Here is a 26,404-nt window from a genome sequence, read left to right as displayed (position 1 = left end):
AGGATTAAATACTTCATGTCCCTCCTGCCGCCATTCCCGGTTAGTGTCGTCACCGTGGTAATGCCAGGCTTACATGGAATGTTGGCAGCGTCGCCTCCCTCTAGTCCTGCGCTCCCCCAGGAACTCTCGAGAACAGGGACCCGGCTTGTTTCCCATCTGCAAGGAACACAAACAGAATCAGACAAAATATGTTGAGCGACGCGGCCAGAAAGGATCATCACTTAACGTCACTCCTCAGCAACAACTGCTGTGACTACAGCTGGCTGTCCAGCAAGCGAGCCTGTGGTCACTATCCCAGAATTTTACAGGGGCTTTCCCTGCGATCAGGGGACCTATTTTTGTCCGCTCTCCTCTAAACGGCACACTAGCGGTCCCCATGGGAGACCCCTCCGTCTTGGTAAAAGCCCAGAGCCATTTTGTTAAGGCTCCTCTTCCTCCTCCTTTTCAGTTTTTTTTTTTTTTTTTAAGTCTTCACTTTAACAAGATAATTGGATGAGCGCAGAACTTCTCCAGTCAAGTAAACAGACAGTGCAGTAGGTTACTTGAAGCTGTTGAATATTATATTGGGTTTAGAAGCATGATACTCACCAACTGTGATTTGTGGGTCCCCAGCCTCTTGGCCTCTTGACACAATCACTTTCTGAAGAATGAAATTATTTCCCATAGATTCTTTGTTAGCTATGTTAGCAGCCAACTAAATTTAGGAATCATCTTATTCACTCTAAAGTGCCTGTTTATTTTTTTTATCTGTGTTTTTTTAATTTTGTGCATGAACTGCCTTCATCAGGCTGTTAATCTATTCCACTTAATTTGATGCGACCGTCCAAAACAAATTAGTTTAACTGAGGATTTTTAAAGCAGATAGAAACATACCCTCCAAGACCTGGTGTTGTAACTGCAGTGAAAGGTAGTTCTACCAAGTGTGAAGGAGAGTTTCATATATACAACACACTCTTCAGATTCTTGTGGAAACCTGTGAAAACTATGTTTAACTTTCTTTCAAAAACAACAGTGTGCACAACTCTGGACAAGAATTGATGATGCCCAGACTTTGGCACAGAGTGCTGCGTATGTTGGTTCCCGTTGACTTTATTAGACCACAAACCGATTCCGTTCCTCTGTCGAGTCTTTGGCTAAAACTTCTGTGATGACTCTGGATCTCACACTGTGACATATATCAGAATTAAAGTCGTCTCTCAAGCGTGCAAGTATTGCCATATAACAATTTGTAAAAGAAATCATAACACGATGTCACAGAGATCTGCAAATCTGTGAATCAGTGCCTGACCACAGGCCAGACCACAGCTTCGCTTCCAGTCGACCCCTTCTGATATTTATTTTCTCACAACCACACACAGAGGACCAGAGAAACGGACTCACAGCTAGGGAACATAATGAGGACAAGGCAGAAGGAAGAGCTGAAGTCAGAGTGAAAGTCCAAGGCAGTGACTAAGGAGCGGAGCCAGATCATGCAGCTCCCAGGTTCAGGAGGGATGCCAGCAGAGCCAATTGGAAGTATTTTTAGTATAGGAACAGAACGTGATTCTCCCCTCCGTCTTTGGACCCCTAGGGGGTCTGGTGATGGGAGTGGGATACAGTATACTATGTTCCCAGCCCAGGATCCGGGGCAGGAAACCTCCCCTGCGTTTCTTGGCGGTTCCTGCCACACAGCGAGTGTGTCTGGAATTGGCGTTCCTTGGAACCACAAGCCACCCCCACAGTCCCCAGACCTAGACACCACAGCCTGTCTTGTCTTTGCTATTGAGCAGCTGACCTTTGCTGATAGTAACAGAAATAAATGCAGATGAACCCAAGAGCAGGACAGAAAAACGAAGAAAGTTCAATGGGAAAATTTAATGAGCAATAACTGCTTGTTGTTGGCTAAGATAATCTGGTATGACGAGTCAACGAAGACATTATTATTGCTTTGCCTTAAAGGAAAAGAAAGACAGTGACTGGGAAACCACAAACTTCAACGTAGACCAATACAAATCCATGCATTGTCAAGTGTAATGAAAATTTTACATGTCTTTCCAATCCAAAAAGTGCAGCATCCACATCAATTTGTGCCCTTCTATTAATCTGATATCCATAAATAAAATTCAGTACAAGAACAAGGAGCACAGCAGGAAGGTGTCCCAAGTTTTAAACTCATCTCAGAGTTCTGTTCAACCTATGACTCCAAAATTGAAGAGTATGGCACAACTGCAAACCTACCAATACATGTCCATCCACTTAATTTGACAAAAAAAAAGAGGCCCATGAAGGAGTCTTAGGCGTCCACAGTTCAGACGGACAAATCAGAGGTAGGAGACAACAGCACACCAACATTTAGATCTGGTCTTTATGAAAGCATGGCAAGAGGGTGGTCTGTTCAAATAAGGTCAAAAATTGACCTTTTTGGTCTACGTCCAAAACGATTTGTGTTGCAGAACGATAGCAATTGCATCAGATGTGTTTGAATGGTCCAATGGAAAAATCCAAAGTGAAAGGGTGTGAATACTTCTGCAAAACATTGCATTACCTTTTAAAATAACATTTTAAACTAAACATATGTTACATTAAGTCCACATTTCTGTTTTCAAAATTGTTTTCTTTATTGGTCTGATGTAATATTCTAATTCTAAATGTCATGTTTTCATTACCTGTAGAAGGAAAATCATCACAATCAACACAAAGGTTTTAAACATCCATCTGTGTAATTAATCTGTATAATGTGTTTCCCTTAGTGATAAAGTTCCTGAAATAAATGGGCTTATCAGCAATCGCCTAATTTATTGAATGGGGTCTGTACTGTCTTTTAAAACATAATAACGGGATTGATATGATTTCTGCTCAGACCGAGGATATTATGGACGGATTCTTGAGCTGAACAGGAGTCATTCAGTGGACAGCATTGACAAAGATGGAAAGTGTTTTTACTTTCCTAGGCTGACAGCAGCAGTTTCAAAGCTAAATCACCATCAGACTGTAGGGGAGAGTCGGCCCAGTTGGACATCAACTCGGCTCTCAAATAACTACGTCATGACTGTAACTCAGCAGAGGCAGCATGCTGTAAGAAAGCACAGATAAAACATGCACCATGCTGCTTCTGATCCAATCTTCTTTGGAGAGTTATTACTTATGTACAGAGGGAAAAAGAGGTCAGATTAACAGTCTACAATAAGCCTGGAAAATTGAGAAACAACCCAAAAAGAGACAGCAGAAAGCAGAAGTCTAGCTAAAAGACTCAAGAGAATCTTTGAGGGGGCAAAGAAGAGATTAAAACGGACAGCTCTGGACAGCGCTGCGGAGCGTGTGCGCCGTAATTGAATTTCATGCTCGCTGCTTTCTTCTGAAGTCGTGTAGCAAAGCGATCATTTGAAAAGAAAGTTATTAGTGAAGCCCTCGGCTGTAAACTGGGCACCGCGTCGTAGGAAGTGTGGGATTATGGAGGCAGCAGGGTTCGGTGTGCTTTGTCAAAACAAATGTCGCACGATCATTTTTCAATAACGGGACAGAAACTGTGTAAAATGCCTGAGGAAAATAAACATGCACACACACAATGCACTGTATACAGTCGAGACAGACGGTCACAGATTTAGTCAAAGCAATACTGACTTAGTTTCCACCGAAATATAACGAAGTACTGTGTCAAACTTTATTGCACTGCTAATTTTTTAGGTATACACTAAAGGTGCATTCACACCTCTGTTTACTCTGGTACGTTTGCCTAGAAAGTCCAGTTTGTTTGGTTAAGAGTGAATGTGCAATTGGTCTGATGCGGACCAAAAGAAGGGAACTCTGGTCCGCCTACAAACCTTGGTCTCGGTTTGGTTGAAGTGAACTCTGGCGTGGTTCGAATGGGTATGTGGATGCAAGTGGACCAAAAGCAGGAAGCAGACTTTAGCGCCGGGCATTCTGGGTAAATATAACCAAAACAAAGGCGCAAGTCTGGTGATTGTGGGAGAAATGGCACATGGTCTCTTGTCAAAGACGAAAGAGGCAACCACTGAAAATCCTTATTCTGTTTGTTTAGATTCTGGTCTACAAAGTGCTGTAGACCAGTGTTTTGCTGCTGAACTCAAAAAACAGGACATAATTAGTGGTGTCTATCTATCTATCTAACTATCTAACTGAACTGACCTATGCACACATCAACATTTCCTTACAGAAATTTGATCTGTGATCTGATAAGAAGCTAGTAATTTGTGAACGACACATAATAAATCAAGCCTCTTGTTTGTGATGACCCGGTTTATTTTTTGCTATAGAATTACACGGTTCTCATGAGGCAAAGAGAAAGAGAAAACAAACATTTAAACAGCACATTAATCAAAGACAGAACAGTTTCTTTTTACTTCCACTGTCCCAGAACCTACAGCAGATCAAGCTGCTCCACGACAGGTTACACAGAATAATGTTAATTAATATAAAGAAAAAATTATTTGTTTAACTAGCTATTCCAATACCAAGCAGCCACTGGAAAGTCTTCAAATACGTTTTCCAAAATTTTTAGATTATGTTTTTCAATAATTTTCAAATGTAGATCCTATATTTTAACACCATTTCTTCTAGAAATCATACTAAACCGCACCAGTGGATAACTGGTCATAACTTGCATGGGATGAATTAACCCTGTCGTTGAGTCCTTAGTTCATTTAGTTTCTCTTTTACAAAAATGAAGCAAAAAGAAAAAAAAAATGCATAAAACATCATATCAATTGTAACATTACTCGTACCACTGTTTGAGAACCTTAGCACTATAAAATGTAAGCAGAAGCGTGCGGTACACTACAGGGATTTATTTTCATGCTTCTTTAAAGGCAAATTTTTTTCACTTCAGTAATCAGAGATTTCATCCCTAATCCGCTGACTTAGTCCAGCTCCTCCTGCACTTTGATGCTGACTTACATTTCAGATACTCAGGGCTGTGAATAAAAACCTGCGGGTCACACTCATTTCTAATTAGCAGCCAATTAGAAAGCTGAGGTTTCAGCGTGAAGCGCCAGTGTTTGTTTCCCACTGGGGAGAGCGCGGCACAGAGCTGACCCTGTGACAATCTCCATGGTTATGATGCGGATCGTTGCTCACCGGCCCTGTAAACACACACACAGCCTTCACATGACACACACACACACTAAAGTCCTGTAGCTTAATATACCCACTGGCTTCAAGTGGGAATCCAACACAAAAGCTTAGATTCAGCAGATTCCATGATGTTTTTCTGTCCATAATTTGATTATTTCACATGGAAGCTGAATTAGACTACCAAATATTGTCACCATCTGTTAAGTACTTGTTTTTTTTTCAGCAACTTGTACCAATTTGTCTGTATCTGCAGCTTTACACACGATTTGAAGCTACATCATGAGACATATTGCCACCTTGCCACAAAATAAATCATTAAAAATGAACAAACAATCAATTATATACTCATGAACAAAGTGAAATGCGTCAAGCCTTTATTTCTTATATACGGAAAATCTAAAATTCAGTGTTTGTGAAATTTTAAGGGAAAAAAAAAAAATTGAAACTCATGTTGCCACACTCAGGCATAGTCATAGACAGTACAGTTAAAGGAAAATGTGTGCTAGATAAAAGTGTTCCAACTACAAGGAACCTTGTTCCTTGTCAACGTACCGAAAGCTGGTTCTGATTGGCCAGAAAACTCGTCTGACTTGAATCTGACAGAGAAACTATGAAGTGTCGTCAAGAGGAAGGTGACACTCCAGACCCAACGATCAAAGCAACCTTTAGCCACAGGTTGATCATCTCTTTGCCACATCACATTGCTGTATAGGATCATGCAAAAAGAGGCCCAACAAGCAACAACTTACAACCTAGGGTTATAATTAATAAAAAAAAAAAGTCTGATTTGTTTTATTTCCTAAAAGAGACATGCTATCTACTTTTACACTTTCAGACCATAAAAATGAATATCTTCTGAACTACCGGCTTCATTTTTTGAAGTGTAAGATGGTAATTTGTCATTTGTGCTGAAAGAGCTTTGGTCTCTTTTTAAAGCATGCATTTTTCCCCTCTCGCACAGGAAAATTACCTTCTCTCAACCCAAATATCATCACCACATTTCATCACTACTCCCTTCCTTTCTTCTTTCTTGTCTCCCTCCCCTTTCAAAGCAAGACTCCTGCCACCTCAACCTCTGAGGCTTCATCTGGCCCTCAAAAACTGCTGGCATTTACTTTGCTTGTCTTGGAAAAATAGCATGAATCACCAAAAAGAAAAAAGAAAAAAAAAATGCAGAAGCGATAAGGCATTACGGTAGATGCATCCGAATATGCTTTTTATACAGCAAGATTGTGTAGGACAAGGAATGCTGTAGCACATTTCTTCCATCATTGCTTTTTTGTGACATTCGGATGTTTGAAATAATCAAACGAACCTTAACCCGAGTAGATATAAAATGTGGCAAATTGCCTCCTCAACTAAATTTGTCAACGTTGGTAGTCTTTAACGGTGGAAGACCGTTTTATTTAAGATCTTGCCACAAAATCTTAATCAGATTTTCCCAGAAATATTTTTTGCTGGATTAATTTGGATCATTGTTCTTCTGCATAACCTAGCGTAGCATCACAAACTGATTGGTGAGCATTCTCCAACCAGATAGTAAAGATTTTTCTGAAGTGGCCAGCAGAGTCAAAACAAGCAGATTTGCAAATCTTTCAAACTTGCCAATTAGACCAAACATAACCACCATATTAGTCCACTCACATCTCCACTCATTGCACAAGTGTATCATTTCTACTCTGTCCAAAGCACTTTTATTTATAACAGTTATAACATACAGCAGACTTCAATTTAGATGACATCATGCATTCAAAATTTCTTTTGCACTTATCTGCAGCAGATTTCTCTAAACACTCAAAATGCTGAATTATTCATCGGCATGAATAAATATAACAAAGAAAATCAGAGAGTTTGAACATTTTCTTGGATCTGGGAGCACATGCAGTAAACACTAAATGGCCAGAGATTTAGAAACACTCAAACGCCTCATCTTTAACCAAAGACATTGGCTGTATTCCGTGTGCTTTTATGAAACTGTGAAAGTACGCAGGCCGCATTGATCTGAAGCCTCGGGAATGGAAAAAAAGAAAAGCTTTTGGCTGTCTGTTTTTAGTGTTTTAAAGACGAAGCGACATTTATTAAACAAGAGCTGCATCTTGCGAGTATCTGCAGCGCTCTCTGTGTCTGAAGAGGCCGGCAGAAGCTCAGATCTCGAGACGTGCTGCTCACTGGAAACAAACACACCCATCAATTCTTTACCTTCTGCAGATATACAGCTATTCATAGTCTCCTGGAAAAATGGACACTTGGCAGAAAAAAAGGAAAAAATTCCACACATGGACCTCGTCTTGAAGTCGTGTCAGAGAGAGACGCACCTGCAGCATGTCACGTTCTGATGTTTGGGTGGAGGGAGGTGCTGCTGTGTGTCTCCAGTTTTCTGTCTGTCTACCGAGTCGCTGATGAGAAGCTCTGTCATGTAACGGCGTCTTTTAGAACAGCTGAGGATGTCGCTGTAGAGGATGGATGGAAGGTTTTTAGTCCATTGGATGGCCACCGCAAAGGCTGAGCAGAATACTGGCAATTGTGAGCTAAGCTTGTAAACAGAGGCAGGGATCTTGGATGTTTTTCACTCAAGAAATGCTTCTTAATAGTGTCGAGAAATGTTTCTGGTGTTGTCAATGGTCCACCCCAGTTTTGGTTCCACAAATCTCCCATTTGGGCCTTAATGTACTCATCATCAAAGCTTACATTGTCCTGCCTAATCTGATGATTCTGCTAATTCACCAGCCAACCTCCAGCCAGGGCCCTGCTACCCTTGAATTCATCTTGCAGAATCCCTCTGAGGATTTGTACACAATGTTACCGGGTTTTTTCTTTACTTCTTACCATTCAGGGCAAGTTGAAATACTACCCTTTCTTAGGAGAATAACCTTTAGCACGATTCCACCACCACCATTTTTAAGTTTTGTGTTTTTCTTTGCCTTGCATAAAGGCCAAAAAGGTTACACTTTCTTCTGACCTGACCATCAGACCTTCCTCCACACGTTTGCTGCATAATCGTCAAAGATTCACACACATCATTTTGTCTTGTGTAAAGCCTCTACAGACACACTTCACTCACTACAGGATGCTGGATGCTTGAAAATGAAAGTGGCACTTATGTCATCATTGACTGTGTGATTTGAGAATTATCTGACCACTTTGGGCCCTGAGACAACTGGAACGTTATCCCCAAATGGTGAGGTGATCGTTCATTACAAATAAAAGACTTTGACATCACAGAGAAGTGTTGCATAGTCAAAACTATGTAAAACTTCAAAGATGTCAGGATTTGATGTTTCATAAAATCCCCTTCGTTTACAGATGTTTAGACCTATACAGGATTCCTCTATTAAAACAGCAGAACACATCAAGACAGGAAACATTGTTTTACACAAATCATGAATGTCTGCCAGAATAGACAATAATCCTGCAATCCAATAATAATGTGCAAACTTGGGCGTAATAGTCAGAACTGTTTTTGCTTGAATTGCCATGTAGGAACAAAAGCCTTTGAAATCTTTTCTTCACTCAGTCTACAGCAAACACTTGAAAACCTCCTTTCCATTTGTTTTTTTCAGTGTTCATTCCACTAAATACTTTTAATACAGCCACACTTGCATGTAGTTTGCACAATAAAATGAGAAATGGGGTAGCACTTCTAGCACTAGAGCTACATTATTTTCAGCTGAAAAATCATCAATTTTAAAGAACAAGGAGTAATCTCTTCCATATTGAGGTCTATGCATGAAAAAAAATGAAAAACTTTAACAATACATGGCTTCTCTCCAGGTACTCTGGCTTCCTCCTGCAGTGCAAAAACATGGCTTTTAGGTTAATTGGTTACTCTAAACTGCTCTCTTGGGTATGAATGTGCGTCTCTGCGTGATTGTTTGTTCTGTGTTGCCCTGTAATGATCCAGGGTGTGCCACACCTCACATCCCATAACCGCTGGAAACGGGTGACATCGCCCCTGCAAGGATAGGCGGATGCAGACGATGATAATATGGGAGGACCCCCATTTTGATCAACCACAAATCATGCTTACTTTATTATTATGGACCATGGTTCTATTCTGTACAACAGCAATGAGGTTTGCGGTTGCACAGCAGCAGAAAAAGTGAAAAGTTCAAGGGGTCCATGGACACATTACATGCAGGGCACTGTAGCATTAGCAAGACTCTCCCGAATCTCAAACATTATTGAAAATCACAGTCATAGTGTTGCTGTTGTGGGTTTAAGTCGAGGTCAGCCATCTGAGAGCAGACCAACCCCAACATGAATGTTATGACTACAGGACTGTCTTCGCTGGGACGTCAGAGAGCAGTGTGGTAATAGCAGGGGAGCTTCCATGAAGTTGCCAACTCTGATTCCTGGGCTCACAATGGAGCTGGGTCCTAATTTGAGGCGATCTGCGCAGCCAGTAAGTGTGCCTGCTGCCACTCGGGATTACTATCACCCTGATGATGGCGCGTTGTGCAACACCTTGGTTTGCTTGCTGGAGTCAAAGCATTTCAGAGGAGTACCAAAAAAACATGCCTTTCATTTCGGCGAAAAGATTGGATCAAAGCAGAAAAGGTCAGGGTGACAATTCATATTTGCAATGGATATCAGCAGTCATGAAAGAGAGGATCCTTCTTCCTCATAACCCCCCTGCTGTCATGTTTGGTATGCGCATTTAGTGGAGTGTCTGTTAAGGACTATGGCTGAAATAAAGCAGATGTTTACATTATGTCTGGGATTTCAAGGCTTTTCATTTCTTTCCATACATAAAGGCCGCATCTGAGCGCGACATGGAAGAGGTCACCACATGTTTCTCCAAAACTCACCTTTTTCCACCCAAAAAAATTAGACTCAGAAGGGAAAAAAATGCTCCAGTAGTAAAAGCGGTTGCACATTTCATTTTATTTCTTATGAAAAATGTTATTTGAATCAACGTTTCCTCGTGGATAAGATTGATGCAGTGAGATTTCCATGTCTCTCCTGCTGCCAGCATTACCCCGACTACCGTTTGATTGCTAAGCACAAAACACGGTGTAAATTTTACTCCACAGGAATGCTGACATCATGGAGGCGTGTTATTATTAGCAATATCTGCTGCAGGTTACAATAACAGATCAATGATGTTCTACCTCGTCTTTCCATCTCTCACAGTTGGAGCGTTTCTTCGTCACACGTTTCTAGTGTTCGAGCAACGGGAGCACGCACACGCTAAAGAAAACCAAGAGTCCTGAGAGGAATGTTCTAGGCACTGCTGTTGGATTATAATGTAAGTTGTTTGACATATATAACGCCGAGCTTTTTAGTCATTCTGTTTTACAGTTGCAGTTGTTTCAGTTACAATAACAAAACAGATAGCATAGATAAACCAGGGAGTAGCTTTAATATAACATTTACAATAAAGCTGGGACCAGGCGTAGATCTGTTTCCAATGTCAAAGTGCTTTTATTACCTCATACCTTAAACTTCCTCACATTTTGTCACATTAAAGCAACATTTTAAACATATTTTATTCTGATTTTGTGTGTGATAGTTGTGGGGATGCTTTTCTTTGGCAGGACAAAGTGAGACATTTTGTAAAAGTGTAAAAAAAAAAAAAATGGGGGGGAGCATTGTACATATTTACACTTTTTGCTTTGATGCTAAAAATTGACTTTGGATACATTGGATTTCCACGGATCATCTTTGAGAAGTTCCTGCAACCTGATCGTAGTCCATCTGTAATAAATTTAGTTGATTAAACATGATTTTCAATGGAACACTGTTGTATACACAAGGTTTCACTGTTGGCAGTACATGTCAAAGCAGAAACTATGCAATCAAGTCAGAGTATTTGTTTGTGGAAAGCCCAAGATTATGTAAAATGAAAAATCTGGGGAAACATAGAAAAAATGGTTTTGGCTGCATTGAGTGGCCTGTAAAAGCAATGTTGTCTCTAATAATTGGAAATGGAACCACGACCAGCACCCTCCCTACTCCTGCCTTCACAACTAAAGTAAAGGTCAGGAAGGAAGGGTCAGAGAGGCAACCAATGGTTACTTAGAAGGAGCTTTAGTACTTCACTGGTGGGGATTAGAAAAGTGTCTCAAAGATCAACTATTCACCAATGAGACCTTTGGTTTATAATATAAAGATTGCAGCTTGTTTCAATACGGCAAAAACCCACGTTAGCGATCGCCAGACAAGGTGAAGCAAGATTCTCTGGTCAGATGAAACAACAAAACAAGTTTCTGCCCTGAATTCTAATAAATAGGAACGGGTCATGACCTGGCTAAACACCATCCCTACAATTCAGGTGTGTTGGAGCTGGGATGCAAAAGTTGTAGGTCAGTGGCATGTGAGGACTGGAGTTACAGAGCTCTGCTTTAGAAATTGAAGCGATAGCAACCGAACATGGAGATATTCTTTCAGAAAATGTAGCTCATAGTGCTTTAGAGCTCCAAACTAAGATGACGCTTCATCTTCCAGTATGACAATGATCCAGAGAGTGACTGTAGGACCTGTCTTATAGTGATACAGACAGATATGGATTTAAATCGAATGAAATATTTCCGGAAGTGACCCGGAAATGTTTCTCTACTGAGGATGCAGCACCAGACTTACTCAGCTTGAGACGGTCTGAAGAGAACAGTAAGAAAAACACACAAAAAAAACAGGTTGACCATGTTTTTAGACTGAGACTGTGGCTAACGGTGCTTCAACAAAATATTAAGCTATGGGTGTTAAGACCTTTATATTTTTACATTCTGTATGAATTAAAAATAAATCTGTAAACTTTTGACTACTATGGGTTATTTTGTAAAGGATGCCTTTAAAGCAATTGCACAAAATCCCTTTTGTAATCTCGAACATAACCAAACGCCAAGGTATAAACACTTACTGGTGATACTGTAGCTCATCATTTTGTGCAGCTATACAATAAAAATGTATTTAACATAATATATTGCTTTAAATTAAGTAATTGTCTAAAAAAATGAGAGCCTGAGGTAGCACTGCTGCACTGAGTTGCTATTCACGTACACGGTGTCTTTCTTCAGCAGATAAATTGGAAATTGTGCGCTTCTCCAACTTGCATTGCTCCAAAGGGTGACACACGACAGAACAAAAGTGCAGTAAACACACAGTAGCCTCTGAGCTTGCGGCCTGACAAACAGAGCCGATATTAATTGTCAACAGAGGTTTGCTGCGACGGGACATTTGAAGGAAGCCGGGGAATGCGTGGAAATGCATGAATGGAAAGTGGCAGAGTGGATTCCAGGGAGGTCTGTGGCTGTTTTGCCGCTGATGGGTATGGTGCGTTAAATCTTGTCACACAAAGCGCAGCAGAAGTACACTCACTGTAAACTTTCCGGGAGTTTTTTTAAACACAAAGGGTGCCAGCATGCCCGACCAGAGCCGGGGCCAGGAGGCATAGCCAAGATGTCCCCGTCCGCACACACTCCTGGGGCCGCGGCCACAATGGATGCCATTATATGGTACCTTTGTATTTATATTACCTTATGTATTTAGATTACATGGCCTCTTTGTATTGAGCAAGATAAACACACAAGTCATCATTCTTGTTGCCAGCAAGGAGTCTGTCCTGATGCGCAAAGGCTGCTGGGCCAAAGCGCCGTGACGTCAGAGGGGTTAGTGCAGGACAGGTAGAGTAGTAGCAGACTTATCAGCTTACAGCCATTCACTCACCAACAATCCCAACTGCTCTTCCTTCAGCACTCTAAACAAATAGTGATGCAGATAAAAACTATATATATTTCTGCTCAGTGTTTATATGCAGAGTAGTTAACAAAAAAGGCTTTTTTAGACTTGAGAGGTACTACAGAAGCCAATTATTAATGTGTTTTTCGCTCGTCCGATCACAAATCCTGTCAAACATATACGACCATTGTAAAAAAAGAAACTATTATTTAACCGTTTAGAATTAAATCTCTCTCTCCCCCTAAAGTGTTAAGTTACTTCATGTCTTAGTAAATAAAATAAAATCTACTAATAAAATCATCTCCCATTATTATGACATTTACCTAATAGAGAATTTTAATAATCCCAACCTAAAACAAGAAAAATTTAGTCTGAATTCTAATACAGTGAAAATAAAAAGATGATCTGTCATTTTATACAGCTGATATAAATATCTAATTTCAGCTGTATACTACAGGAACAACAAGTTTTCATTCATTAGCCTTATGTTTAGTAACCTCACTGGATAAATACGGAACAACAGATTTAACAAGTCATGTAAATATAAAATGATCACTAATTTAGTCTAAACCAGTTTCTTTATTCTATAGCTTAAGTTTGACAATCATCTATTTCCCAAAATGTTAGACTTTCAAAACTACACATTTTACCAACATACTGCTTCTGCAGGTTAGAGTTTTTCTAATAAGATGATGTTAAATAATGAAGCAGGGGTTATCCAGCAGACAAGGTTTATCCAAGGCATTGCTTTATAACTTTATCTCAGACACACCGCTTCAGTTTTGGAATAACCATTGCTAGTCTTAATCCCGTTAAGTTTTATAGAGGGGGCTGAAACTACTTCACATAAGCTTTACCAATGAGGAAACATATTCTTTTTATCTGTTATACATTCAAATGGGGTCAGATGGAGCACTCAAATAAAAAATCTTTCACATTTGCATAGCTGAACTGTATAAGCTGTAAAATGAAATTCTTTCGGACTGCAGCTCAACAGCCACTCATGTGTAAGCACTAAAATTTATTTTCTTCCAAAGATAAGTAAAGTCATGAGTAAAATAAAGTTTCCATAACCGTCAGTGACCTGAAAAACTATGTACATCTTTGCTGCTTCAGTGGGATTTAAAAAGGAAGGTAGCAGCAACTGTGGGTTTTGCAAATCCATTTGATTAACTGATCATCATCAGGAGTGACCACTTCTATGCTAAAAAGATTAATCTGGTGTATTTCCACAAATTCCCTTTGAAATAAGACTTTATCAAAGACCCGAAAGAGATAAATGTTGATACCTCAAACTGAAAAGTGTTATAAGACCATTTCCAAAGAAATGAAGTCTATCATTCATCAGAGAAAAAGATTATTCATGATTAGAACAGTTCCCAATGGGAGACAGTTGCCAAATCGTCCCAGTACTGATGTCCTAACCCATACCCCCTAAGGTTAGATAAATATTGTTCCAACAAAACTCAAGAATTGTTGCAACAGTCTAAACACGGAAAGAGAATTTACTCTAAAACAAAAAGTCCATCTCTGGCAGGTTACATCAGAATAAACCACAATACATATTTCAAGCACAACGTCTTTCAGACAGATGAGACCAGAGGAGAGATCTTCGAACACGATGCACAATGGCAAGCAAAACCCAACACAGAGCAAAGGCACCAACATCTCAAACCAGCTTTCAAGCTACAGGATCTGGGCAAAATGCAAGTTGACTTGAAATGAAGTAATGTTATAAAGAAGAGATGATCGCTTCCACAATGATGTCTTGAGGTTATTGTTTTGAAAAGGTGATTCTATAAGCTACTGAATGTTGGGATTTGCTTGATCTTCTCACAAAACGCATTGACAGTCATAGAAATGTTCTTTTTTCCCCCGTTATGTGAGGTATTGCTCTAGAAAGGACCTAACCACTAACTGTAGAAATGTTTAATATTGTAGGGTATGTTTTTTTTTTGTTTTTTTCAGATAAGAGTGCACTTCAGGCACAGAGCAGTCATGAGCCACAGAGTCATCAAACATTGAAGACCATTATAGCCTGTTAACCATCTGAACATATCCAAACTCAAAACAATGGAATAAAACTGTGCTATTGTACCATCCTATGAGGTAAAAGACAAACCAGTCCATTAAGTAGTGTTGACCCTCTGCAAGGCCACGTGAGTTGTCAACAAAAGTCCTAATATTTATCCTGAGCAGTCCAGACAGCAGACCACCATATTAACTGAACAATGAATTTTATTAATGACCAGTTCCAGTTTCTGCTTAACATTGCAATTACCTTGAATAATTGCAGTCTCGCTAAGAAACCTTCATTTTTTTCCTTGTGTTTACTTCCTCAAAAAAAAACCAAAGCTCTTTAAATTGGGCCTCCGTGTTCCTATGAGTTGGATGAGTTTTAGCCCAGTTCAGGAGAAGTCATGGTCACTCCCGATTTGTGCGTCTCAGTGTTTTCCATTGTGTGGCCTTCGGTTAGCTTTTATTTGTGATGAGGAATGTTACAAGAATTATCTTTTATTTCCTTCATTCTTTTTAGTGGTACCATAAAAAATTTGTACTCTTACTCCTTTTGGTAGTAAATCCTCTTGAGATGGGCAGCGAGATGAGACCTGATTGTTGTCAGGCTGTAGAAAATCATACAAATTACCGCGCACAGCAGCAGAGACCTGACACAGGCCCTTTAATTTCCCAGGATGTTTGTTTAGGTGCCTGCTTAAAACTGTCATCTAGCACAGTTTGGGTTCTACAGCTGCTCGGCAAGTCATTCTGCTTTGGGCAACGGAGAAACCAGAGACTCAAGTAGATCTTATGTTGTTAGACGCACCACGTGCCGTTGCTTCTAACAAATTTGTTGAGTTGCACGGTCCAGAAACTTGTACCTGATGATGGATTCATAGAAAGCATGTTTTTCATAACACTATGTCCATCTGGTGAACTGAAATGCATAAGCAGATTGGATTCTCTGGAATATCTTGTTTCTTGGCACGTGAAAGCAGACGAGACGCGGTCTAAGACCCTTCTGCTGCCTCGCTAGTTCAGTTAATTCCTGTTGTATGTGTGCGTAAGTGGGGCTTGGGACGTCTTCCACAGTTTCCCTGTGCAAACTGTTGATGATACGCCCAAGGCATCTTTATGTGAGTAATGTGGATAAATGCTATAAGCCTAAACAGTTTGAAGAAGGGGGAATATTAGGAGCCCAGCTGCGTTGGTAACAATTCAATTGTGCTGTGCCGAATCCTTCTCATTTACCCTTTCCCTTCCACAAGTTTGAAGGGTGTTTTGAAGTCCCATTACGCAAGCTTACTGTTCATAAAAATAGACACACTGAACTTTGCAGACAGGGTCATACGTCTGCCTCAAGCTCAGTCAAACTGAGTGACTATGACCACCAAATTTCAAGTGGATTTATGTTTGGACTTTGACCAGACCATTCTAAGACATGAATGTGCGTTGATCTAAACTATTACATTGGGGATTTGTGACTGCTGTATATGTTTGCCTTTTGGTTCTGATTGGTTTCTAATGAGTTGAATGTGTCTGAGCACATTCAACGCATTAGACTACTAGTGTACTGCAGCTATGCAATTGGCAGAAAAACAACCTAACATTATATCATCATTATTTACAGAATGATTTAGAAAACAAAATGCTATACAGGTTTGTCAAAACTATTTTGACCCATATTAGAACTTTGTATTGATTTCCCTTCATTTTAGTAGCTGCGATTTTGCCTAACCCAGACATTTTCCCTAACCCTAACCAATACTAGTCTATTCCTAACCCTAACATTAACTAAAACTTAATTTGCATCTTGCCTCTAAACCAGGGATGCCAAAAGTCAGCATCCTGCACGTTTTAGTTATCTCCCTGGTGGTAGAAACAACCTCCTCAGCATGTCAGTGTTCTTCTTAGGCCTCCTATTGAGTCATCATTGAATCCAGGTGCGTTAAACCAGGGAGAACTAAAACATGCAGGATGCCAGCCCTCGAGGACCGACTTTGGGCACTACTGTTCTAAACGTTACCCCTGACCCAAAGCAAAGAGTCCATCATATTAGGACCAGGCTTTGACAGACCTCCAATCAATCAAGGGTCTACATGCCTGGCTCCATAGCCTGACTAGGGCTTTGCGCCAAGTCAGGGCGCAAAGGGAGTGGGTCAGCAGGAGGTCCGAGGAAAGACAGACCTCCATGAGACCAACCTAAGCTGGTTGCATGGAGGGCCTTCATGTTACCATTGGCATGAAGGCCAATCCATGCCCGGCTCGGCCTTTACACCGACCCTCACCCAGGTGGCCCTAACCTAGGTCACCATTCGAACCCAGATTTTGCTAAAACGTACCAGGGACTTATAAAGCAACATTTTTGAGTCATTGTGGCAGGAGTTGAATTTATTAGCATAAATCTTGTAGCAACAGCGTATTTGTGAGGTAAACATGTAATTTTAAAGGTTTAACACCTACTACAACATTTTTCAACTTGTCTAAAAGGTCTGGTTGTTTGGCTGAATTATAACTTTTGTTTGACAAAACTCAAAGAAAAGAGTTAAACAACAGTCCTTCATCACGCTCTAAAATGTTTACCGTCTGAAAAGAATGGATGCAAACCCTAAAGGACCTAATGAAGAATTGGCGTTTAACTGTTTTCTTTGACTTTAGTGATTTTATGTCTTCATATGGGCTTAAACTTTACAGAATATTATATATTATTGTCATTTGTCACTGATTATCACAGATAGCTCTTTTCTGAGGGGTTCATCTGCAAAACATCACATGTGTAACCGATTAAGGACCACAAAATTCTTATTTGTGCCGTTTAGTGCCTTATAAAAACTTTATTGGGTCATACATAAATGGATTTGAGTTTACTTTGTTTATAGTCAGATCCTAAAAATAATATTCAGATTCTGGCACCCCCTAAAACTAAAGATAAACCTAACAAATCTTTGAAGCATATAGTGAAATATTGGCACTCCTGGGCTTCCATATGCACTTATTTCTGTTGGTTCATCCCAGCTGAGATAAAAAGAAGTTCTGACAAATACAAAACCTAAACCAAATAACCTGTATCTTTTTGGGGGTTTTCCACAAAGCCAGTTGTTGTAACGTCTCTTTTGCATGTTTTAGAACAATTATCTTTTTGACTTTGTTCAACGCTTTTTCAGCCGTACGTCACGGCAGCTTTGTGTAAGCATCAGCCGTCACCCTCTGCTTTTAGGGGCCTTCTAGACTAAACCAAATTGGCCATAAAATAGGTAAAAGTAACACAAAAAATATAGACTTGCTTTAGGCGGTTTCAAATGAACGCGGATCACAATAAATCCCAGAATGAGGTGAAGCTGTGAAGGTGTGGAAATCTTATAATCCCGTTCCTCTTCAAGGTCCTTATGGTTCTGTTTAAGTTTTTCAGGATTCTGTCGGTGTGTTTTATCACATCTTCACCGTTGCTGTGTGATTTTTTTCCAGATATATTTGCTAAACTCTTCATTCGTACTTTGAAGTTTGCGAGGCATGACAACAGTGTTATCCTTTATATCCCATAAAAGCGGGATGACATAAAGGCCACTGGGCTTTTCTGGATAGTTCTTCAAAAGCCGGGCTCTGTGTTTACAAGTCGGGAAAGGGCTGGACTCAGGGATGTGGAGCCTGCACTCTTTTAAATTGTTGTCTTGTCTGTCACTTGAGACCAGCTATTCCAGCACCGTTATATTTTCCATTAGAAAAAAAAAAGAAGAAAAAAAAAAAAAACTCATGGGTTCACCAGTGTGCCGGACTGTGTTCAGCTGAAACCAGATGGGGGATTTCCTATAAACAAGTGCACAGAGAGTATTTATACAGACTGTGCCACCTGACAGCATAACACTCATGACACTCTGTTTAGCGGCCAACGTTGCCATAAGTCACTTTAAAGATTGAAGTAAATATTTTCCTGATAGTCATGTCATTGTTTATTATAGAATGGCAAAACTTTGAGATCTTGCCAGATCCTTGTTTAAAAAAAATCATTTCATAGAAACTTGAGAGAGCAAGAGAGAGGGAGTAGGGAATGCAAGAGGACGCACAACTATTCACACATTCTGTTATGTTAAAACTGCAAGCTGCAATAGATTTTAATGGGATTTTCTAAACCGACAGGAAGTAGTTCACCATTTTCAACTATAAAAGGAAAATAAAAATGTAAAGTTGCTTAAAGTACAAATTTGAAAAGTGTGATTTTTGAGGTATGTTCAGATTCCTCGAGATTTGGCTGAGCCACATTTTGCTGCAGTTACAACACGCAGAATCATAGCACAGATTCTCAGATTCTGACTTTTGGCCAGGACTTTGACTGGACCACCTGAATATAATTTGATGTCATGAGCTCCTTTTCATCTCAGAGTATGATTCATGCCATTTTGCTGGAAGCTGAAAAGCATGATTTTGTTTTGCTGTTTAGTCACCCTTAAAAAAACCCATAAAACTAGAGATGGCGGTTCTTAAATAACCAACTGTACTAAAGTAGTCACCTGAATGTGCAGCTGCCCGACTTGCAAGTCATTTTAAACGAATCCAGAAACATCAAAGTGAGTAAAGACTTCATCTAGAAGTCAGAAGACCATGACAGGCACATTGTCTTGTTGGGGGGAAGAAACAAATGCCATGTCATCTATTACAGCTACGGCCTCACATTTCCCTCTGCTAAGTATTATCACACCGCTGGATTAAAGTAGCATGAGATGCGAGGATGCAGCGGCCGGTGTTGGATGCTGAAATTACTGGAGATTACCACCATAATGGTGTGAAGGCAGGTTCAGTCTTGGGGAAAAGCCCCTGAGATAAAAGCATTCCAGTAAAGAGCATCGGTCAGTTAAACCTCAAGTAGTAATACATGAGTGGGCCTGTTTTTTTTTTGTTTTTTTTGCATTATGTAACATTACAGCCGCAAAACTATATGTATTTTTCAGGTTTTTATGCAATGGACCAAAAGAGTTACTCGTGATAAGTTTGTCAAGTTTATTTGCGTAGCACATTTCAGCATCAAGGCAGTTCAACCTGCTTTACATCATAAAAACCTAATAAAGTAACAACATTACATTTTGTCAAATGTCACCATCAAAATCATAAAGCAAATCAAATATTTCAATCAATGTTCTGGTTATTAGGAATCAAAAAGAACTCTAAACAGTCACTCGGTGTTTCAGCTGTTTTGCAGTTTTCTGGATGTTTGTTCCAGATTTGTGCTACATAGAAGCTGAATGCTGCTTCTCCTTGTGTGTGAAGTTGATTAATAAAGTGTTTTTTGCCTCGTCACTCTCCTTCTAAAGCCAGACTTGTGAAGTGTAAAAGCAACAGCAGGCTTGTTGACAGACATCTGATGTGACAATTAATGCTCTCCTTGCCTGGGAATTTAGTCTATGTTGATAGCCGTGTCTTATAGGAGTCATAATCTTCTCATTTTCAGATAATAAACTGAACGGCGTTCTGTGAGATCTGCCCCGTCCAATTTAATAACCCCATCTGATTCAGGAAACGGGAGAAGTGACACTGTAGAACCTCACAGGGACCGGCTCACATTTGGATAGTTCTGCATCCAAATGCAGAACTATCCAATGGGATTTGTTGGGATTTCTTGGCTCGTTCTGTTGTGGGAAGAATTTCCAGATCTGAGGCTACCGTCCGCTGGAAATGGAAACTGATCTGGGAGTTCATTAAGCTTTCCATTATTGTCATAATGTGAACTGTAGATATGAGCGAGGACAAATGAGAGACGGCATGAAATGGCCTTTTCCTTGAGACCCAGTTGATCATTTTCAGTTTTGTGTAAAGTGCAGACTGTTTTCATCAGCTACTGCATGTTCTACACTATTATAGATGCATTTACGTAAGGGTACAATATGTAGGCTTGTCACAATAACAAATTGTGCTAGGCTTTAAATTACCCCAAAAGTTATTGCAATAAATGATGACAATGTTGTCTGGAGACCATTTTCAAGTCATATATTGGTAACGGCAGAATAACGCAAGTATACCCTCTCAAAAATTAATAAACTTTAACTTCAAATGAATATTTCACATTAGAACCTTTTAAATGTCCAAAAAGAATTAACAGAACAACCGAAGCAACAAATAAAATGGAGTCTCTGTGAACTAAATCAAGAGAGAAAGATGATAAATCATACAAATGGAAAATGAGCTTGTTTTAATTCATCATGTGATTAATTCATTTTACACTTATTGTGATAGGTTTATGAACATAATTGTTTCTAGTCATATCACTTCTACAACTTCTTACTCGTTTTATCTCTATGTGGCAGCCTAACGATATGCAGCATTTTGAATTTGTCTGTAGGCCAAAACTGTCAAAATCATCTGACTAAAGCACCTTTATGGAGCTAAACTGGGGCCATAAAGTTGGTCATAAAATTAAACTGAAAAAGATTTGAAACTGAAAAAAAAGTCTTTTTTCCCCAGTTTTTCAATTTCAAATCTTTATTTTAGTTTCAATTTCTTTTTCTTATGAACAAACTTTATGGCACCAATTTAGCTCCATACACCGTGTTTCACATTTTTAACATGGGGTAAAAATTTATACTGGTCTTATTATGGCTTTATGTAAACAATAACTTTCTTCTTTCTGCCTTTCCATAAAGAACTTAATTTGTGGGATTTGCACTAAGGTGATGCAAAGGTGGATTGTAGTTTTCAACTCCGTCACATATGGATGGGGTTGGTTTTATTTAGGGATTGCAAAGTAAATGGAAGCTGTATTAATATGCAAACCACACTTTTCACATGTTTACTTTTAAAAGTGAAAAATCTGACACAATATTGGGGTAATTTGTGTTGGTACACCCCTAATAAACCCCTAATAAAAACACTGCGGCTGTAATGTGACAAAACGTAAAAAAGTGCAAGAGACGTGAATACTTTATGAAGGCCAACTGTTAAAAACAACCTGCTACGACGCTCTCATTCAGATGAGTGAAATCAAATGTTATTAAGCAGAAAACAAGAAGGAGTTATCATAATGAGCTCAGCTGGAGGCTTTACTTTACCGGACTGATTGCAACATAAATTCACAATCTTCCGTTGGAAATCCTGGACCAACCCCAAGTTAAATATTACAGGCCTTGTACCTTTGGCTTAGTGTCAACTCAGCCTGTGGCCACTTTCGAACGATTAAAAAAAAAAACCACAGCTGAAAAGTGTGAAGGCAGAGGAAAAGATACAAAACGGAAAGAAAACATACCAGATGTGACTACTCGAATGAATAAATTGTCAATGAAACAGTGCAGGGCAGAGGAGGAGATCAGCTAAAGGCTAAACGTTCGGACCTACAAACAGACAGCGCTTTGTCATTCAGTGTGAAATATAGCCTTCACTAGTCGCGACATGAAACAAAAAGCTAGATTAAAGTATCCTGCTTATGAATTATGTAATGCCACTGTGAACACACAAGCCTTCTATAATAGGAAGTAGACTACTACAGCCCACCTCTGGGGCTTCGTAATTTAAAAGCACTTCTTGCATATTTCAGACAGTATGTAACTGTCAGAAGAATACGATGAGATAACCTCGGTGTTTATGGCTCCAGAAATGCTTTTAATCTCATTTTGTTCTATAATTGCGTGGCGGAAGAGTCCGACTGACCTTTTCATAGCGCCTCACGTCCGTGTGATGCTAGTGACGAACTCTGGGATGTCTGTAGGCCGGTGGCAAGCAGACAAAATAATGGCCTCATTTCTGTAGAAAAGTATCAAAAAAGTCTATTAGCAGGGAGAATTAAAAAGCTGTATTTGAATTGGTGGTGGGACACGGCTGAAATGTTTAACCACAGGGTTCATTAATTGTATTTCAACAAAAAGTTATGTCCAAAGTGCAATTATGCTTATTGACCTTTCAAGTGTTTCAGGAAACCCTGGTTATTCTCCACTGTGGATGCTAGCATTATTGAACAAATATTTATTGATATTTAAGTTACTCAGTTATCAGATTGAAACAAAGTGCTATTACACAGCTTCATCTTTCAAGTGTTTCAGGAACACCTGATCATCCATGCAACTTATTTTGAAAAATACCTTTTCACGACTGTGAACTGAACAGTAGCATTAGCAACGGGGACATTTGCTGCTGCAACACTTTTTACGCTAACATGCTATTTTTGGCCTGAATAGTTTCGGTGATACGCCAACTTTTAGTACAACTTGAACACAACACTCATCTTTTCCAGCATCCCAACATAACAAAACAAAATTAACCCCCAGCGGGCCGTGAGAAGCGGTTTTGTCGTCCATCGCTGTTGTTTGCGGATGTTGCTTGTGTGTCAAATTTACAGACGTACCAGAAACGCAGTGCGAAGATTCCTGCTCAGATCTTTTGTATGTAAAAAAATAAAAATAAAAAATGCGATAACATGTTAATTCCATGTTATTAACCGAAACATCATCAAAAATACAAAAAGGAGGCACCATGTCCGTGGATTCAAGTACCGCCACGACCGGCGTGCCAAAATTCATGCTTTTGTGACATTCCACTAGCAAGATCTGGGAGCAATTATTTAAACTCTGCCGCGTAATAAAGATTAACATCCCCATCATGAAGAAAATATAGGGCAGGCTGTGAACTCAAGCAGATAAGCGACTGCCTGTTCTCCCAGCCACCCCTTAATCTGCGAGTCATTAGAGACGCAGGCAGATAATGCAGAAAGCATTCAGGCCAATCGGAGAGAATCAACGGGAGGACAACTCTTTATAGGAATCTGCTATCAGCTCATCTTGATGGAGCTCCTAATGCCACGTGTCCACGTGTCTTGGCTCGCATTGTGTTGACTCTGAAACGCAGAGCACCATTCACAAGATAGCATCAGATTATAAACCTGACTCTTTTGAAGACAGGCTAGGTTACTTTTTCCTGTCTTTTTTTCCCCTCCCTCCTCAGATGCACGCTTCTGCCTCTGAGTCACCCAACGAAGAAACTTCCCCCCCCCCCTCCCCTCGGTCAGTCTAGTGTCACATAAAAAGAGGAGATTCACTGATAACTTGTTGTGCTCTGAGCTAATGTGAAACACCAAGCTGAACTTGGGTGTCTTTGAGGCAATGTTTTCCTTCGCCTATCTCTTTGCCTATTTCAAGTCCCCTGTGGTATAAATTGTCGGAGCGGACCCTATCTGTCTCTGGGTGGGCTTTCAAAGCCGGCCCATCAGTTAAGGCTTCAGTAAAGAGGTTCCTCCTGATGCTGTGAGGAAGAGTCCCAGTCGTTTCTGGCCTTTTAACAGGCTGATTTACTGTAACTGTTGTCTGCATTCAGCGGTAAATGCATGGGTTTGTTATTTTTTGCCCAGCCGAGTGTTTATGTACAGTATGCTGTGGAACCCGGTTTTGTTCTTTCAGGCATACAGCATGTAATCTATGTGTCAAGATATCGTGTGAGTAGACGCAGTGCATTCAGGGACGTTTCCCCGAAGATGCGAGTCCAATCCCAGAGGACTAACCGGGACATGATCTTCTTCTTAATAAGACAAGTTTAAATCTCTAAAAAAAAAAAAAAAAAAAAAAAAGTTTTTTTATGCTATTTCAAGCTGATTATCCATACTGGTAAATGTCCCTCCATGTGTGGATTGCCATGTAAATAATGTTTGTGCTGCAGCTTCCCCTCCAACATGCAAAATCGGCCAAGAGATGAATGAAGATGTGGAAAGGTAAAGGCCTCTTAACAATTAGCAACAGCTGTGTTTATTAATCATAAAAAGCTGCACAAACTGAAATTACGAAAATAAATTTGCTTAATGGAAACACACCAATGTCGGAAAAAAAGTTTTCAATCAAAAATGTCTTGCTCTACGATTATTTTTATTTATTGTTTTTTTTTTTTTTCAAACGTACGTGTTCAACAGTCCGATGTTACTACTGCCGAAGAGACTAAAAAGATTACAGGAAGTAGTTTTTGTTTTGTTTTTTTGGATAATGTGCAGCTGTCTCCACCAGAGCTCTCACAGCATCACACAGTTTATAAAAAGTTGTTTTACTTACTACAATTTCCTCCAAAATGGCGTATATTTACATGCTCCCAAGTATAAAAGGCAGTTCGCACCTGAATAGGAGACTGAGGTCTTCTTTGATGTAAAATAAACTTTTTTCACTTTTTTGAGCTTTAGAGATAATTATAATGCCTTTTTTTCATAAAAACATACCTAGAGTGCTGCTGTGACTCATTTGTGCGTGTTTGAGGAATCCTTGAATCTCCTGTGGCGGCCATTTTGAAGCATCTCCCCGTCCTTCTCCCACACAACTCCACCTGCTAACTCGCGGTAGCAGCAATTAGCAAACACCTGTTGGAACTGACCGCACCTCTACTCAGCAGGTAAACGGCATCAATCATAGACATAATATGGCATCAATGGCCGACGCGATGAAGCATGTTGTAATGACGTGCCTGAGAGGGAGTGTCGGAAAGGTAGGAGATTCTTAAAGAGACAGAGGCTAATTTTAAGATGTCAGTTACGGCTATAATCAGAAGTCAGAAGACTTTTAAGTTATGTCTGATATATGCAACATTTTCATAACAACTAAAGGTAAAATCTCATTGAGTGAGATTTTGTAGCACTCAACTGTGCTACAAAATCTCACCCAAACACTCACAAACCAGAATCCTGAAGGTATGGGGCTATTTTTGTGCCATAATTTGAGAGCACACATTTTCAGTCTGAAAGCGTCTTTTATTCTCAAAACTTTTAATACTTGTGCTTACATTTTTATTTTTGAAAGCAAGACTTCAGGACTTAAAATTTGTAATGCTTGTACTCAAAATGTTCGCTCTCTTTAACTCCAGCTGGTTAAGAGATGCACACATATGGCTGAACGTGAGTTTGAACTGGGATCATAAACAACCAGCCACACGCCGGCCGTCTGCCTGAGCCGAGACGGGCCTCCGAAACACGAAATGTGGAAGATATGTTGTGTTCTGTAAACACTGACTTGGCTTCATTCCAGCTTTTAGTGTCAAGGAAAGAGTTTTCACATTTACCCATTCGCGTACTTGTGACGTTTTTGCGCTTATTTAATCTTGTTGTTTAACTGTAACAGTTAACCAAGGCCGTGGTTAAGAGTCGCTCCTTCGTGGCCCCCGGTCTGCCGAGCGTTCACTTTCACGGTATCTTTCTCTCTGCTGAAGGGAGGTGACCCAAGAAGAAATGTCATCCGCTGGGGAGTGAAGGGGGAGCCATGAACACTGTGAAATGCTCAGAGGTCTGCAACGACGCTCCACGGGACAGACGGCATCCCGGTCTCCCACAGAGGGCCACACATGCTGGCAGAGAAGCTGGACGGCAGACAGACAGGCCAAGCTACAGACCCAGGAAACAGACAAATGAAGGCAAAAATGGTGAGTTCAATTATATTTAAAAAATTTCTAAAGTTCAAGCATTTGTGATGGATTTTAAAAAAACATTTTTTTAGCTTTTCTGAGATATGCTAACATGAAGTTGGGTCGAGTAGAAGATAACTCCACTTTGACTAACTTGCTTCTTCAAAGGGTGTTTTCGTACATGATAGTCTGGTAGACTCAGTTTGATTGGGGAGGAAAATTGCAACATTTGTTGCATTTTCAGCTGCTGCGTTTGGCTTTCACACTGCACTGTCAGACAAGCCAAACCCTTTGAGCAAGCTGTTCACCTTCTCTCCTG

The 26,404-nt window shown here is 40.0% G+C and overlaps 1 long non-coding RNA gene across 2 annotated transcripts in view; it reads right to left on the bottom strand.

Annotated features, from left to right (window-relative positions):
• LOC106947007 (uncharacterized) overlaps positions 1-25,076 on the bottom strand; it is a 77,617-nt gene extending 52,541 nt beyond the window's left edge. For both annotated transcript variants that reach the window (XR_001424888.1, XR_001424889.1), the window contains exons 1-3: positions 24,914-25,076; positions 22,375-22,467; positions 74-156 (exon numbers count right to left, since the gene is read on the bottom strand). This is a non-coding gene — a long non-coding RNA (uncharacterized LOC106947007). The remainder of the gene's footprint in view (positions 1-73; positions 157-22,374; positions 22,468-24,913) is intronic.
• Positions 25,077-26,404: the final 1,328 nt, after the last annotated feature.

The sequence above is a fragment of the Poecilia latipinna genome, unplaced genomic scaffold, assembly GCF_001443285.1.
Source record: "Poecilia latipinna isolate Pla-1442-1.1 unplaced genomic scaffold, P_latipinna-1.0 Scaffold217, whole genome shotgun sequence".
Taxonomy (NCBI): domain Eukaryota; kingdom Metazoa; phylum Chordata; class Actinopteri; order Cyprinodontiformes; family Poeciliidae; genus Poecilia; species Poecilia latipinna.
Note: the sequence above shows the minus strand (reverse complement) of the source record. Positions and strands in the feature narration are given on the sequence as shown.